The sequence below is a fragment of the Pteronotus mesoamericanus genome, unplaced genomic scaffold, assembly GCF_021234165.1.
Source record: "Pteronotus mesoamericanus isolate MK-2021 breed Mesoamerican mustached bat unplaced genomic scaffold, CSHL_Meso_final contig_78, whole genome shotgun sequence".
NCBI lineage: Eukaryota > Metazoa > Chordata > Mammalia > Chiroptera > Mormoopidae > Pteronotus > Pteronotus mesoamericanus.
Window position 1 is genome coordinate 256,312 of NW_026555258.1, and position 15,198 is coordinate 271,509.

A 15,198-nucleotide genomic window follows, 5' to 3' on the forward strand; every position below is an offset into this window, starting at 1 on the left:
AGCGCCCGCCAGCTCCCTCGAAGCCCACGCGGTTCCGAGAGCAGTGGCGGCCCTGCCCCAATGTCCCGGACGAGGGACCCACCTCGAGGACACGCCTCGCCCCTCACGGCTTCCCGAACGCGCAGCAGCCGCCTCCTGCACAGGACTGACTTCCTGACCAGGTGCGCAGGCCGAGACAGGGCGCGTGCCCGGCCCAGCCCCCCCGCCTGCACACGCGTGGTTCTCCGTGTGCGCGCGGGGCCCACAACCCTGCGGCTCTTCCCGGGGCCCTGAAAGGGCCTGGCTCTTTGACTCTCTCTCTCCCTTTTTCTCTCCCACCCTTCTCCCTCTCTAAAATTAAGTAAGTAAAATCTTTAAAAAAAATACGAAAGCCGGACGCGGGACCAGCTGGGCACACAGACCACACTCGGCTGTGGGAGCAGAGCCGGCTCCGGGCTCCAAGCTCTGGCCTGAGAGCAGCGGGACGCGCGGTGCAGCGCCCGCTTCCGGGGCCGGCGCCAAGAGGGCCAAAGCTCTAACTGCCACACACACCTCCAGCTTGAAGGAGTCGAAGCTCCTCAGGAACAGCCTGGCACACTGGACCGCGAGGGCGAGGCCGGCCTAAGGCCTTTTGCCCCAACACCGGTGTTCGGGCGCAGCGTCCGCGTTGCCATGCGTCTGCCTGGGCTGCGACGACTCCCGGCAAAGGGAAGAGCCGGAGGGAGGAAGGGAAACTCCGAACACCTATCTGCACGCTCAGTGCACCTGTTCCACTTGGCACTTGTTGAACGGATTGACCTTTGTGGGCCCACCAGTGACCCTGCTTTTGCAGCTCAGAGCTGGGGGGCCAGAGTGGGGTCCCTGCCCGCGCGCCCGCCCACGGCCCCCCGCGCCCCCCGCCAGGGCCGCGCCACAGCAGCCGACACAGGGGGTGGACGGGAAGGGCCCTCCCTCCCTCCCCAGAGCCAGGCGTGTGGTTCTCGCCGGGGCCGGGCGTCGCGCTCTGAGCTGCCACCTGCTGCTCTCGGCGCCAGACCTCTGCCTGCCTGGGCCCCGGGAAGTGGACACCACGCAGGCCTGCCCGCGCCAAGCGGGGGCGCGGGCACGGCCTCAGCGCCAGGCCAGCAAACCGGAGGGGTGCAGAGCGCTCTCTGTCCACCCCCTAATTTTAAACCATTTTCAAAGCAGCAGTTCACTGGCTAATTATCAAAGGGTTGGCAGAGGAAGGAAGAGCGCTGCCAACATCTGGTAGATTCCTCTTCCCTCTTTTGTCTTTTTGTTGTTTCCTTTGGCAGAAAGAGAAGTTCTTTTCCTAAATTTGGAAAACACAATTAGCATCCCAAGAGCGCCCCCGAATGGACTTTTAAGGGACTCTGTGTGTCAGAGCACACGCCCCTCCGGTCTGCCACGGGGCCATTCCCTGCCGCGCTGCGAAGAGAACGCCGCGGGCGCCGTCCCCGCCGGGGCGGAGCGCACCCTCAGCCCCTGGGGTTCTCCGAAGACCGCCGGGCACACAGCCCACCCCACCTGCCGCACGCGCGGCGGTGCTGACGCTCCTCGGGAGAGGTGGGGCCTCGGTTCCCTCGCCTTGAGCGAACGGCCCCGGCAGCTGCCCGACCCCAGGGGTGGTCACGTCGGCCCCGTGAAGCCCAAGGCCAGGGCAGCGGCATCGGCACAGCCACAGCTGTGCGGAGCCAGAACACAGGACACGCTGCCGGGGACACCAGCCAGTCGGCGGCCACGGTGCCACCAGCACCGCAGGCCAGGCGGCCAGAGGCGTGAGCGAGCGAGCGAGCCTGTAGGCGGCCCAGCCCAGGCCCCAGGCCCGGAAAAGCGCCCCCTCTGCCCTGCGACCCGCTGGCCCGCAGGACGCAGGGCCGGCCAGCACTGCTGTTGGGGGCGGGCGCCCAGTGTCAGGCAGCTCGGCCACAGGCCACTGAGACGGTGCGCTGCGCCCTTCCCCTGTCCCCCCCCCGCCGAGCCCCAGGGGCAGAGCCCACATGGCGGGGTCTGGCCTCAGCCCCCACCGAGCGAGCCACGTCCCCACGCAAGCTCCCTGTTCCCCGGCCGCCTGGCCGCACGGATGAGGGTGCTCCGCCCCAGCACCCAACCTCCCAAGAGCCGAGCCAGGCGCCAGGGCACCCAGGAAAGACGCCCGGGGCTCCGCGCTCTGAGTGCAGCGTGCTCTGTGCTCCCCTCCGGGCTACAGAGAACAAAACAGAGGAGCCAGGACCACGACGGGCTCCAGCTGCGCCTCTGGGCCAGCGGAGCAGGCCTCTGTCCCGAGGGGCTGGGCTGCCGCGCCGCCCTGCGTCCCACTGTCCTCGCGGTGCGGAGAGGCCCACGCGTCTCTTACCTCCACGAACATGCGATTTTCTGGTTTACCCATCAGTCTCCTCTGAATTTGGATAGTTCAACTGAGTCAGGTCGATTTACTGAATCCAGCGTGTGTGATGTCCATCTTCCCTGGGACCTCCTGCCCGGGCCCCTCACTGCCAGCTGCCCCCTCACGCAGCAGCGCCCGGGGCTGGGTCTCCACGGGCCGCGCGGCAGAGTGGCGGCGGGTGTGGGGCGCCTGGCACCCGTGGGAGCTCAGCTCAGCACGACACTGTGGAGACGCACAGCCCTGGCCCGCAGACTAGACACGGGCAAACACGTCCTCCCTCCTGATGCCTCGCAGTAAACTGAGGGCAGGGCCTGGACTCCGTGAGAAAGCGGAACGCAGGGCGGGCAGGGGCCACCGGGCGGGACACCACCGCGGCCGCTGGGCTGCCCGTCGGCCCAGGCTCAGGCGGGCCGGCCCACCAGCTGCCGGCCTGTGTCACCAAGACTCAGCACGCCGAGTCGCCCTGCAAAACCAGGACCCCTGGCCCCACTCCCAAGATCTAGTTCGTACCCCCAGGGGCAGCACAATGCTACACCAGGTCAGAGCTGGGGGCAGGGTGGACTTGGGGTCAAGGTGGCGGAGCGGTGAACTCTGTGCTCAGCTCCGCCCACGACCTCGTTCACGTCACGCTAAGCACAGCGCGGCCCTTGAGAAGGCCAGCTGGACAGGAGTCGTGTAACTGAGAGTGTCCAGAAGCCACCACACTGACACTGGGAAAAAAGGCCGCACTGTGTCCCCTTGTGTCGCCTCCAGGAACGTCTTGTAATCGTCAGAAGCCTACTTCCCTGTGAAACGTGCTCTACCCACACCAATACATAACCGATTTGACTCCGACTGTAGCTAAAAATGACAGAAGAAATTTTTAATGACAATGAAGAGACTGTTTTCTTAAACACTCGGGGACTCGCTCAGCATGACATCATGTCGTCCTTGGGTTTCCAAGGTCAAAAGTAAACTGGGCAACAGGGCTCCCACACCCAGGCCCCCGGAAAACCAGCCACAGCAACGCAAACGTGGTGCACCCACCCCACGGCCATGGGGCCAGGCGGGTCCAACAGCAAAACGCCCCCACGGGAGGTGGGACCACGCCGGGACCCTGATTTGAACCGACAGGCCATGGACGTAACGGGAGGGAAACTTCGACTCGGTTAGATGACGCCCGGGAATGTCTGCGAATCATTAGCTATGAAAAGGACACTGTCGCTGTATTTTTGAAATGCCTGCATTTTTCAGAGATACAAGCTCAGAGTTCAGAGGCGAGAACCCCCTGGCGCCCGTGGTCCCCGTCAAGAGAGCCGAGCAACCGCGGAAAGGGCAGGAGGGCCACAGGGTGCAGGCGGGGCCGCAGGACACAGCCTCGCCCACGCCCGGGCCGGCAGTCGCCTGCTGCGGGACGTGAGGGCCGCCCCCACGCGCCCCGGGGTTCTGAGGAACAGCCAGACCGTCCGGGGGATACGCGTCGAAGGAGAAGCGCGCCGCGCCCCAGGGGCGTGTGCTCGCCGCACGTGGCCCGTGACCGACGTCCGCGCACAGCTCGAAGCCCCGCGCCCCCCGCCCCCAGCAGCCGGGAACCCTGGCTCCCTCACCGCCTGCCACCCCACAGTCCTCTTGACCAAAACGGGAGCGAGGAGGGGAGGAAGGCTTAAAGCTGCGTGGCACAGGGTAAGTGCCCGCCAGACGTCGGCCGCTGCTACTGTCCTAGTAAACGCGCCACCACAGGCACTCCCAGCAGCGCCCGCGGGCCGACCGCTCTCTCCTCCCTTCCGGCCTCGCCCCAGCAGCCCAAGCGCAGGGCCCTCCCCGGCGGCGGGGCCCCTGCGCCCTCCCCAGCCCCGCACACGCCCGCAGGGCACAGCCGGGCCTGCACGGGCCCTCTCCCCACCACCGCACGGCCGCCTGCGGCTCTTTCCTCTTTGAAAGGCCCGTGGCCGCCCCGCGGAGGGGCCCTGCCGGGCCTGCTCCTCGCTGGCTGTGTCTCCCCAGCCCGCCCTTCCGCCCCGACGCAAACGGGGCTGCCTCAGACCCCCGCACGAGGGCCCTCCCCGCCAGCTCGCCCCGGTGCCCACAGGCCTCAGCCCGCAGGGGCCCCGGGCGCCACAGTGCTGTTGAGCGCACCCCACAGGGAGCCCTCGCTCGGTCCCCGGGTGCCCCCCAGACCTGAGAGGCGCCCGGGAGAATGCGCTCCCATGCCTTCCTGTCCTAAGAGCTCCTTCTCAGAGTGGAAAAAGGTCTTGGGAAAAACCACTTACCGACACAACGCCCTGAGAAATGCCCCGGGGCTCACGGGCACACCTCACGAACGCCGGGGGAGGCCCCCACGGCACTCGGGCGCCCACACAGCGACACAGGCCTGGTGGTCTTCGAGGGCCTCGCCTGAAGCCACTTCCAACCCCCCAGCACTTGGGCCACCTTCCCCCGAGTTCCGCCTGTCCTGCGCTTCCAGAGACTCAGCAACTCCCTGCGAGGCTCAGGGAGCTGCGCCCCACCTGCGCCCCACCTGCACCCCACGGAGAGCGGGCGTTGTAAAGCTCCCGTATCACGGAGCACGGGAGCCAAACCCACCAGAGCCGGGGAGAGCGAGTGCGCAGTCCCGCCGGAGGACAGGACAGCGCGCCGGCCTCACTCCCACGAGGCGGCTGCGACCGAACAGACGGGCCCTGACAAGTGTGGGGGAGGCCGTGAGGACACCGAGGGCCTGGGCGCTGCCGCAGGGGAGGCGAACGGTGCAGCCCCCGCGGGAAACAGCGCGACAGCTCCTCACAAAGCTAAACCGAAACCCACCAAGTGACCCAGCAATTCCACTCCTAGGTCCCCAAGGTCTGTCCAGAAAAAGTCCAGCCAGTCTTAACAGAACGAGAACAGTGTCTGTGACGTCAATGCACCCTGGCAGCCAAGGAGCGTGGCCTGGAATGCACATGTGTGAACAATGACTTTTCTGCACTTGGGGGGGGGGGCGCAGTAGGTGCCACTGAGCGAGCACGTGCACTGTGTGGCCGTCACATTCAAAATGACTGAGTAGAGCAACGAGTCTGCATCAGATTTTGCGTGAAGCTTGAACAATCCTCTGCGGAAAGTACTGGGAGGATTCAGAAGCCGCGGCTGCGGGCACCCGTGATCGGCAGCTTCATCACGACACCACGCCTGCTCACGCAGCACGTCTCAGCAGAGGGTTTTGGCGCAACACGAGATCCCCCAGGTGACTCAGCCCCACTACAGCCTGGATGTGGTGCCCTGAGACTTCTGGCTTTTCCCCAGACTGAAGTCGTCTTGCAAGGGAAGAGGTTTCAGGCTGTCGACGAGATTCAGGGAAACAGAATGCGGAAGCTGATGGCGACGGGGAGAGCGGTGTGAGGGCCCAGGGGGCCTACGTGGAAGGGACCGAGGTGTCACTGTCCTGTGTGTGTACAGTGTTTCTTGCACCTGCAAAAAACGTCTGTTTTTCACATTACGTGGCTGGATACCTTCTAGACAGACCTGGTACATAATAATAAAATCAGAAAGTAACATTTTATGTGGTAAAAACAAAGCGCGCAGCATAAAGCGCTGACGGCAAGACATCACGTCCATGTGCTTCCGAAAGCGCCCGCCATGGACGCTCCGCCGCGGTCAGCAGACGCTGTGACGGGGTGTCTCAGGGCGACTTTGTCTCAGATGGGTCGCAACAGGCCTCTCTTACCTCCAACTTCCCTATGCAGTTCGATGGCATTTCAAAACAAAAACCGTTCTACAGACACGGTGACAACAAAACCCGAGAATGTCCCCGCACGCATCCCGACAGAGGCCGTGGGCGGAGTAGGGGGCAGAGAGGGCGAGAGATGTCCCCGCCGGCTCCTGGCCGCCGCTGCCCGTCCCCGCGTTAACCGCGGGGACCTAAAAAACGGCCCTGCGCGCACTTCACTCCTCTGGCACATAACGCGTGTTCGGTGACTCTCTGAAGGGCACACGTGTAACATGCTGACATATAAAATACAGGCCTCTGACATCAAAAGACCCCCACCCACCGACAGGTCACACAGAGAACCAGCTGGACTGCACGTGCTCGCGAAGACTGGACGGAAGGACAAAGAGAACAACAGGAAAGGCCCCCAGCTGAGCCCAGGAGCTGCCGGGGGCACCTGCCAAGGGTGAGAGTCTGAGGGAGGCCGGGGCGGGGGGGGGGTGCGGGGCCTGCAGAGAACAGCCGTGCAGTTCAGTGTCTGCCATCTTAGGTCTTGGGTAGGTGCCAGCAAAGACCCCGATCCTGTCCCATTTTCTTGGGCCCCTGGGACTTGCTCCCCAAAGCACGGCCGCTGCCGACGGTGGGCTCCCCGGCTCTGCCGTGACGGGTACACGGGGCTGCGGTGACAGCCTCTGCGCACCATGCCCGAGGCGGAGACCCGGGGCCTCCCAGAGGTGCCCCCGCCACGCCCGTCCCCTAGCCCCACATCACAGGCGGTGGGCACTGCGGGCTGCCCGGGCACCGACGCACCCACCGGCACTCAGAGAAGCCACCTTCCATCTGGGCGCGGCCCGTGCCCCCAGGCCAGAGCGGCTGTCGCTCCCAGCCTGGCCGGGGACCCGCTCTGTACAATCACTGCCCTGAGGGGCCTGGCCTCGAAAGGTCCGGTAGGGGGGCGAAGCCTGGGAGCTGGGCAGAGCCGGGCGCGGACCCCGTGGGGCCGCAGCCCGGGGGGACCCCAGCCCCTGCGCCCCAGCCCCGGCACGGCTGCCTGCTGCGCGCACCTGCGGAGCGGCCCCCAGCTCAGCGAGGCCACGAGGCAGGCCCAGGAGCTCTAGCCGCACAGCAGTAAGCGGTCCCAACTCCGGGACCGAGCCCAGCACGTCCTCAGCCAGAGCTTAGCCTGCTCAGCTACAGCTCCGCCTCCGGCGGCCAACAGGGCCCACCTGGCCACAGGGCGCCTTCCCTCCTGACACCGCGGGGCGACCGCGCAGGGAGCGGAGACTGGCGAGTGGCTTGAGCAACAGCCCCGTGTGAGATGCAGGGGGGCTGGCCACCCGAGGACATCGAGTCGCAGCGCGGACCCAGCGGTGCCCCGCACAGGCTGCCCGGGGTCTCGTCAGAGCGGCGGCGCCACCTGGTGGCGGCCCCCCCACGCGCAGGGGCCCGCAGCAGCGGAGCCGCGCGTTCTCACGCGCGCACGCCGACCCCAGGCATGCGTCTCCGCCTTCCAGCAACACCGCCCTGCGACCGCGCGCACACTCAGGGGACCGCACACCGGCCCAGCGGGGCCTCAGGCCTCCCGCGGAAGCCCCGTCGTGACGGAAGTCCCGTGCGCGGGGGGAAAGGGGACCAACGCAGCCGAGGACGGGGAGCTCCCCACGGCAGCTGGGAGCGCGTCCCGCCTCAGCGGGAGCCGGGTGGGGAGCCCGACCCGTCGGTCTGCTCCGCCCCGGACGGCACCACGTCCACCAGCTTCCCCGGGACGACAGCTCTCGAGCTCTTCAGCCCCAGGCCCAACGGACACACCGAGGAGTATTCGCAACCCAGAGCGCGTTCGCTCTCAATCCTTGTCACTCCCTTTAAAAGTAGCACTAAACCTACTGTGTGTTAAAATAAATAAACTGCTTTTACGGAAACTATTTTTCAAAACAAAAAAGAAGACCAGAGCGGCCCCGCTCTCCGCGCGAGCAGAGGCCCCCTCGGCCGCCAGCGCGGGAAGCCCACCCCAGCGCTCGCTCCGGGAGCCGGCGGCCTCGGGCACTCGGCGCTGGCATGGACACACAGCGGGCTCTGCGGGGCCGGGCCCGGGGTCACCCTCCCTGCGGGCTCTACGGTGGGCTTTTCAAGTCATGAGCATTAATCATAGGAACTGAATACGCACACAAGTGAAGATTTCTACTGTAAAACTAATATATGCTCATTCTAAGAGGTACTTGTAACATTCCCGAAAGTGTAACAACAGTCACTGTCAGCCCCACAGCTCAGGTTACCCAGGTTAACTACTGGTCTGCTTCCCCGCGGTTTCCTTCCTAAACTTAAGAAATCTTAAAACTTTGGCCTCATCTCTGAAGCAGACAGGTGCTGGAAGAGCGGCAACCACCGCACACGGGAGACCCGCACGGGCCGGGCACGTAAACTCCGCGGCACGCACGCAGGCCCCGAGGAGCGCACGGAACAGCCGCCCCACCCCACGGGCCACGGGCAGCACGGGGTCTGGAAGGGGGAGGGAGAGGGGGCTGGGGAGGAGGCAGGAGAGGAGCTGCGGGGGGTCTGCTCGGGGCCAGAGCCCTTCCTGCACCCAGGCTAGTCCCCAAGAGGGAGGGAGGAGCTGGTCTGGGCCAGCAGCCGGGGAGCCCCCGCCCTCTCGGCACTCCAGGCTGGGGGACCGTCAGGGGAGGAAGATGGGGGGCGGGGGGTGCGTCCCCACAGAAGAAGAGGTGGGAGCAGGCCGGCCCCGGGCAGTGCTCAGAGCCCCAGGCGGCCTGATGGCCGGGCCCCTGGCGTTGGGCGGGGGTGCAAGGTCTGCCCAGAGGGTGGAAGCAGCAGCAGAAGACAGTGGACTCTCACCTGCGTGCTCACCATGCACACAAACCTGGGAGGGTTTGGTGTAAGAAATCAGGGGATGGAGTGAGAGCTGGTGGGGAAGTGGGGTGAAGAGAAGGCCCCTAACAGTGGGGGTCGAGCACGGTTGTGTAGACAAGCAAAGCAGTGGAGGGGTGCGGGGGGGGGGGCGAGGCGGAGGGCGTGGGGGTGGGAGAGACATGGGGGGGCGGTGAGGGGAGCCGTCTGGGGAGAGCCTGGGACTTGGCCTGGGGGCGGGCAGGTGCCTGCACCGCGGGGAGGAGCCCCGACTTCCCCGTGGGCAGAGGCCCGGTCCTGGGGGAGGCGTGGTGTGGAGGGCGCACCCCGATCCCCTGCCCTGGTCCCCCTCGGCCTCTCCCACCCCCACCCCCCCACCCCCCCACCCCCCCACCCCCGCCAGCTGCCGCGGGGGTCTGCCTGCGCTGTGAGCTTCACCCTCTGCTGCCCACCCCACCCCACCCCACCCCACCCCACCCCACCGGCCCTCCCGCTCGGCTCCGCCCACAACTCACGCCCTTCCCTCTTCTGAATCTTAGACCAGGTATTACTTTCGCAGAAGGAATAACAAACAGGGAAGATAAACTGGAGTTTTATCAAAACTAAAAACTTTTGTGCTTCAAAAAGTGCAGGCAACCCACAAAATGAAATGATTTTTTCATATAACATCATGAAAAATAATAGCGGCATAGTCACAATATCCAAAGTGGAAAGAACCCATCTGCCCATCAACTGGTGGGTGAGCCAACGGCGTTCACCGCCGCCGGGGCCCGGGTTCGGCCGACGCAGCACCACGCAGTGTACAACTCCCCTTGTGTGAAGTGTCCAGAACATTCCAACCTACGGAGACGCAGGAGAGCGGCCACCGCCGAGGGTGCCGGGGAAGGAGAGACGGGGAGGGTGCTGCCGGCGCGGGGCTCTCCCCGGCCCGATGACCGCGCTCTGCGTTATTCGTGCTGCGCACCGACGCAGCGAAGCCTCCCCACGAGTACGTCTGCTACAGACCAGTGTCCAGGGACCGGGGGATAAGTGAACGCGAGGCTGGACGGGTCGGGGGAAGGAGGAGAAAGGGGGGCAGGGAGGACAAGACCCTCCTCTTCCAGAGGCGGCCTGGGCCCCCCATCAAACACGCTCCGAGAGGCGGACCGCCGGCACCCGCCGTGTCCCCTGTCTGCACCCCTTCTTCCTGCTTGGCTACACCTCCCCCGGCCCCCCCCATTTCCAAGGCAGAGAAGAAAGACTGTCTAGGGAGTCCGTAAAGCAGGCAGGGGCTCTCCCCCTTCCGAGCGTCTCTCGCGCTCCCCTCTTTAAGGACAAGCCGGGAGCCCGGGCTGGGGTGGTGCAGGGGCCGCGCCCCCCCGCACGGGCTAAGGCGAACGCCTCCCGGGCAGGCACGGCCTGGCTGCGGGTCCACCCCCGCCGGGGCACGCACGGGATGGGGCGGTGCTCTCTCCCTCTCTAAACATAAAGCGAATAAATAAACCCAAGGAGTCCGCGCACAGAGACGCGTCAGAGGAAGTGACCCCCACGAGGCCCCACGCGCCGTCCGCCCAGCTCGGAAGGGCGGCCACCCAGACGGCGCGAGGGTGGGATGGGCTCCGTGAGACGCACCGAGCGTCGGGTTCTACGGAAGACACGCCCCTGCGAGAGCTCGAGGCCAGGAAGGCCACGGGGCCTGACGGCGCACGCCCCTCCTGCCGCTCCCTGAAGAGAGCGAGCGCGTGACCACACGTCCTGGTCTCGACGCTCGCCGCAGCCCTTTCGCTTGGACGTTTTCACTTTGGTTTTGCTGCCCTTTTTCTCCCAGCGCCGTCACCACAGATGCTTCATGCTGCTTCGAGCCGAACAGAAAACGCTCCTGACCCTAAGAAGTACCCCGATCTCCGAAATTCTCTTCAAACGAGAAGCATATCAAGGTGTCCCCCGGCCCTGCCTCTGCCCCCACCCAGGGCTGCAGCCTGCACCTGCGATGGCTCCCCTGATCCCCCCTTCGCCCCGAAGGGCCCTTCATCTGAGGGGCGCAGAGGAGGGGAAGCGGGGAGGGAGGCCCAGGCCCTCTCCTCCCAGAGCCGGTTTTCAAGTCGGGGAAGGTCAACGCCCCCGGGGGCCGCACCGTCACCATCGATCGCCACTGCAAGTCACACCACGGGGCCCACGGGGCTGCCGGCTGGGCCCAAGGGCCCTCTCACAGCCCCCTCCACCGAGGCCGCGCCAGCCGCCCCCTGCGCAGGGCCGGCGCACCAGAGGCCCTGAGTCCGAGGGGAGGCAGGAAGAGCCGCGCCTGCCGTCCCCGCGTCCGGCCCGCGGCCTGAGCTGAGGGTGCCTCAGGTCTGGGAGGGAGGCCTGCCCGCCCCACCCTTTCAGGCCAAGAACGGGCTCTAGGCCCATCAGCGGCACGTGGGCCACGCGCTCGCACGCCGCCGTTCTCCAGGCCGGAACTCGGACGCCCAGGTGCCGGCTCTGCGCCTTCGGGCCCGGCGTCTGTCCACAGCCTCGCGGCTGCCCTCCCGTCACGGAGACTGAGCGTCCGCCCCGCAGCCTGTGACGCCCGCGGCCCCAGGGGTCCAGGCGCAGCCCTCGAGGGGGTCGGCGGCCGTGTCACCCGGGCGGGCAGGCCTCTGTCTCTGCAGCCTGCACGACCCAAGGGGGACGTGCACACAGACAAGCCAGTCACCCCCCGCCCCCCGAGGCTACTACGGGACGGAAGGAGAAAACAGGGAAGCCTCCGGCCCGGCCAAGCGGGGCGCCAGGCCGTTTCGCCGTTAGCGCGGCTGGAGGACTGAGGTGCTCCTTCCGGCAGGGACCACCGGGCCTGCCTGGTTCTCAGCGCCGCAGCTCTGGGGGGGGCCCCCACCCTCCACTCCCTCAAGGTGGGGGGATGGGTGGGCTGCGGGGAGGTGGCCCTGTCGGCACAACAGACACCCCGGTCCCGGGCCACGCCGGCCCAGGAGCACGCGTGTGTGGAAGGCCCACGTGGGGGGTGGGCCGCAGGGCAGGCGTGTGCTCCTCGCGGCGCCTGCACGCTCAGGGGCCCCTTCCCGGCAGCGGCCACCGTGTCACCGCGCAGAGGCAGCTCTCGGTGGGGAGCGCTGCCCAGCCAGGACCCCGGGTGCACCCCAAACCTCCGAGTAACACGTTCTAAGATCATTTTAGTTTTCTCAGAAGGGAACCATTTGTACAACTGTCTTTACCGTAAAAACAGTGGGAGGTCCTTCTATACAACCATCAAGTAACAGCTCATCCTGTACACGAAAAAACTGCTCCCCTGAGGGTCTCTTGGGTTCGGCCTCGTTTAAAAATTCTGAGACATAAACCCCAGGAAAGGAGCCTGAGGTGAAGTCGAGGGACACGGAGTCCCCCCCCAGCGCCGTCGGAAGGAGCTCGCCCCCGAGATCCGCGCCCACAGCCCGAAGCGCCTCACAGCCTCGGCGGAGCCGCTGCTGCGCCCGCCCCTGCTGCGCGCCCTCCGGGGGCGTCCCCGCCCCCCCCAACACCCCCCCCCCGCCGAACACGTCTGAGCTGGAGCTCTAAATACAAAACAGCAAATGTGCAAAAAAGTTTTTTAAAGGAGGAGGCAATATTTTTAAAATGGGGCACTCAGGTTTCACACGAAGAGCCAAAAAAAAATATTATTTCCTGTTTTTAAGATTTCATGAAAGTAAACAGCACGAACCTTCCTATAGAAATGTTCTCCCCGTAAGAACGCCCATTGGGTCTTGTTGGTGACGGGCTGGTGTCGGCCTGGCCTGCGGGCTGTGGCTGAACCCCAGGAACTGTCACCAGCAGGGGGCTCAGTCCAAGGCCAGCAGTGACAAGCCAGAAAAATCAGTGACAAGACATTCCTCTTTAAGCGGCCAGAGTCCACTCAGCCAAGAGCAAGCAACAGACCCACCAAAATCAGACACCGCTCGAAGCTCAAGTGCCCAAAACCAGCGCCACGCCTCAGCCCCCGACCCCCCGACCCCCCGACCCCCCGACCCACGCGCGCGCACAGGACCCCTGCGGAGCCCAGGAGAGGCAGCCTGAAGGGGAGCGAATGCACACACGAGAATTTACGGAACCGTTCATTCATTATGAAGAAAATGCACTCAAAGCAACAAAGACACCATTTCCCACCTCCTGGGGAGGGGGCAGAAAGGTTCAGGCTCTGTTAACGAGAGAGGACGGAGAGATATCAGTTCTCGGAGCTGTTGCGATAAAGAGAATAAAACCTCTGTGGGCAACTTGGCAACATTTATGAAGTTTTAAAATAAACCGACCCCTTCGTGGAGCAAGTTCGCTCTTCACTTCCAGGTGAGCTTGCAGAAGGCCTCACACGTTCCTGCGCATCCGGACTCTCTCACCTTCACACTGGGCTGGGCGTGGGGACTCGGTTTCCCCACCCACAGCCGCCACACGGGAGGGGTCCCCAGAGGCCACGGGAGTCCTGGGTGGGGCCTCCCCCACGGGCGCAGGAGTGCAGGGCGGTTCCCTGGGCAACGGCCGTGAGTCTGGGGAAGTGGCCGGTGGCCCAGGCCCAGGCGCCCCGCACGCCTTCCTGCCCGGTGAAGAGCGTGGAAGACACAGGAAGGCTGCACCCTGGACAGCAAGGCTACAAGGACACCCCGGCTCCCGAGAGGGGGCCCGGACCCAGCGAGAGGCAGCCCCCGCGGAGGAAGGCGGGTGCCAAAGGAAGGGCCGCGGCACCCCCTCCGCAGACGGCGGTGCTCCCAGCGGCAGGCGGCCACGGGAGCAGCGCCGAGGGCGAGTGGGCGCGAGCTCAGGCTTCACACCGAGCCGAGCCAACGGTGCCCTCAGCCCCCACACAGCCAACGCAATCCAAACCGGAGGCCAGGCCAAGGCAGCCCGGGGTCCGAACAGCACTGGTTGAGGCCCCCCAGGCCAAGGACGCGCACAGAGCCGGGGGCAGGGCACGGCCCAGGCGCTCCTCTCGCCCAGAGGCCAGGCCCAGAAGGGAGCCCACTGAGGCAGGAAACCGGGGAGTGAGCGCGGTGTTCCGGAAGCCACCCCGAGCGTGCTAATCGCTCCTCTTTCCTCCAAGCGCTACGCCAGATGCTGTCGGCAGGTCTAGCAGAAAGGCTGAGGACGAGCTCTGGCTGGTGTGGCCCAGCGGCCTGAGCGCCGGACTGTGAAGCAAGGGGTCACCGGTTCCACTCCCAGTCAGGGCCCAGGCCTCGGTTGGGGGCCAGGTCCCCGGTGGGGGGGCGCGCAACAGGCAACCACATGTGGATGTTTCTCTCCCTCTCTTTCTCCTTCCCTTTCCCCCTCTCTAAAAATAAATACATAAAATATTGTAGATAAATAAATTTTCTTTAAAAAAGGCGGAGGGCTAGCCAGTGGCTGGGGCAACACCGAGGTCAGCGGTGCCCTGCTCAGAGCAGGCTCCGAGGGCGGGCTCGGTCGGCCCTGCAAACAGCAAAGGGAGAGTGCAGTCTGAGAAACTGAGGTCTGCCTGACAGCGTGTGCACACAGACGGCCCACGTCTCCCAGCTGGGATGACAGGTCGAGTCCTCACGCTGAGAAGCGGCGCCGGCGCCGGGTGCGCCCACGCCCAGGGCCATGGCAGCGCTGGACCAAAGCCTACGCCCCCCGAGCCAGAGCCCGTACCCACACATGCCTCGCAGGACCGCGTACCAGGCGGCCGCCCGCCAGCCGCCCGCTCACTGCTCCCAGGGCTCGGGCCGCAGGCCCTGCCCGCCCTGGCCCGCCTCCCCTCCCCTCCGCGCCGCCGCCCGCTCGGCCCTTTCCCTGGGGGGGACGCGCTCCCCCTCTCCCCAGACAGTGTTCTCACGCTGGGCGGCCCCGAGGTAGCGCCTGCCTGGGATCCCTTCAGGCCAGGGCGGCACTGGCCACAGAGCTTGGTGTGTGTGAGCCACAAACGTGGTTCAAGTTACCCAGCGGCCACATGAAAAAGCAGTGTCATGAATTTTGATAAATTTTGCTTAACCCAATAGATATCCAAAGAATTATCACTTCAACATATAACCAATATAAAATTATGAGGACACAAAAACCGAAAAACCAAAACCCTGTGCGCATTTCCCACTCACAGCACACGTACGTCAGTTCGGTGTGGACACATGCTCAGGGCTCAGGAACCACACGCAGCCGTGGCCAGCGTGTGGGAGGTGGCAGCCGCCACTCCGGTCTGTGGTGACCTTTCTCCAACGTTCCACCTGGAAGCCCAAGCGAGACACTGCGGCCTCGGGCTGAGCAGCAAGGAGCACACACCACGCCTCCTGCACCCACCTCGGGCGGTTAAGCATTTCCTCTGTGCTGCTGTTTAACACTTTACCTCTCTTTTAATTCGGTA

At 65.4% G+C, this 15,198-nt stretch overlaps 1 protein-coding gene across 3 annotated transcripts in view; it reads right to left on the bottom strand.

Moving 5' to 3' along the window:
* The window catches only part of EHMT1 (euchromatic histone lysine methyltransferase 1), a 96,561-nt gene that overhangs the window by 57,433 nt on the left and 23,930 nt on the right, over positions 1 to 15,198 (bottom strand). The window lies entirely within an intron of this gene.